The following is a 1806-nucleotide window of genomic DNA, read 5'->3' as shown; positions in this document are numbered from 1 at the left end:
TGTTGATTTTTTCTATAGCCCTTCTATTTTCTGTTTCATTGATTTCTGCTCGAATCTTGATTATTTCCTTTCTTCTGGTGACTATAGGCTTTTCTTGTTGTTCTTTCTCTAATTGTTGGAGATGTTTGTTTTAAAGTGTTGATTTTGGCTTTTTCTTGTTCTTTGATGTGTGCATTTATTGCTATAAACTGGCCTCTGATCACTGCTTTTGCTGTGTCCCAAAGATTTTGGTATGTTGTGTTTCCATTCTCGTTTGATTCAAGGAGTTTTTGAATTTTAATTTTGATTTCTTCTCTTACTCAGTCTTTCTCAAGGAGGGTGTTGCTCAGTTTCCATGTGTTTACTCTTTTTCTGTTGATCTTCCTATTGTTGATTTCTAATTTGATAACATTATTATCTGAGAAGATGCTTTGCAGTATTTCAATGTTTTTAAATTCATGAAGGCTTGCTTTATGGCCTAACATGTGGTCTATCATGGAAAATGTTCCATGTGCACTGGAGAAGAATGTATATTGTGCTGCTGTTGAGTGAAGTGCCCGGTAGGTGTCTTTAAGGCCTATTTGGTGGATTATATTGGTTAGCTCTTCTGCATCTTTGGTAAGTTTCTTTCCAGTTCTATCTTTCAATGAAAGTGGTATATTTAAAGTCTCCCCCTATGACGGTGGATCATCTATTTGGCTTTTCAACTCTTTTAAAGTCTGATTTATATATTTTAGGGCTCTTTCATTGGGTCCATAGATATTTACTATGGTTATATCTTCATGTTCAATTGATCCTTTAATCATTATATAATGTCCTTCCTTGTCTCCTATGGTGGATTTTGTCTTAAAGTCAATTTGTTCAGAAATTAATATTGCCACTCTTGCTTTCTTACAGTTACTATTTGCTTGATATATGTTTTTCCAACCTTTGATTTTTAATCTATTTTTGTCTTTATCTCTAAGGTGTGTCTCTTGTAAGCAGCATATAGATGGGTTTTGTTTTCTTATCTATTCTGCATCTGTCTGTTTCCTGATTGGTGCATTTAATCCATTAACATTCAGTGTAATTATTGACAAGTATGAATTGGTTGCTGTCATTGTGGTATGTACTTTTTCATGGTGTCCTTGGTTGCTTTGTTCCATATTATTTTCTGTGCTGAGCTCATTATATTTATGAATCGTGTTATTATTTCCTTTGTTGCTGTTGTTTTAGTATATGCTGAATATTTGTGTTTGTCCTCTATTTTATTGTGATGTGAAGGTTTATCATTTTTCTTTGAGGTTACCCTATGATTTATAATGTTATACCTGAGTTTAGAACAGTCCATTACATCTTTCAATTCTCTTAAATTCCTCACCATTTAGAAGATCTGTAACTACACAGTCTTTTCCCTCTTTTTCCTTGTAGTTGTCCTCATTTGCCAGTTGATGTCTCTGGTTCCCTGTTTACAATCTTGTAGGCTTATTTTACTTTGGATATGTCCATAGCTTTGGTTTCTGGGTTGTGTCATCTTGTGTATTAATGGTCGGTTGTTATTTTCTATTTTGGTTCTCTGTTCAAAGGATTCCCTTTAGCATGTCGTATAAGGTTGGTCGGGTTTTAACAAATTCCCTTAGTTTCTGCTTATCTGAAAATCTCCTAATTTCACCATCATATTTGAGGGAAAATTTTTCCAGATATATAATTCTTGGTTGAAAAATTTTTCTCTTTCAGGGTTTTATATATACCATCCCATTGCCTTCTCACTTGCATGGTTTCGGCTGAGAAATCAAAGCTTATTCTTACTGGCTGATCTTTGTAAGTAAGCTTTTGTTTTTCCTGTGC

This window comes from Orycteropus afer, unplaced genomic scaffold, assembly GCF_000298275.1.
Source record: "Orycteropus afer afer isolate SDZICR_OR568_19922 unplaced genomic scaffold, OryAfe1.0 scaffold00414, whole genome shotgun sequence".
NCBI lineage: Eukaryota > Metazoa > Chordata > Mammalia > Tubulidentata > Orycteropodidae > Orycteropus > Orycteropus afer.
Note: the sequence above shows the minus strand (reverse complement) of the source record.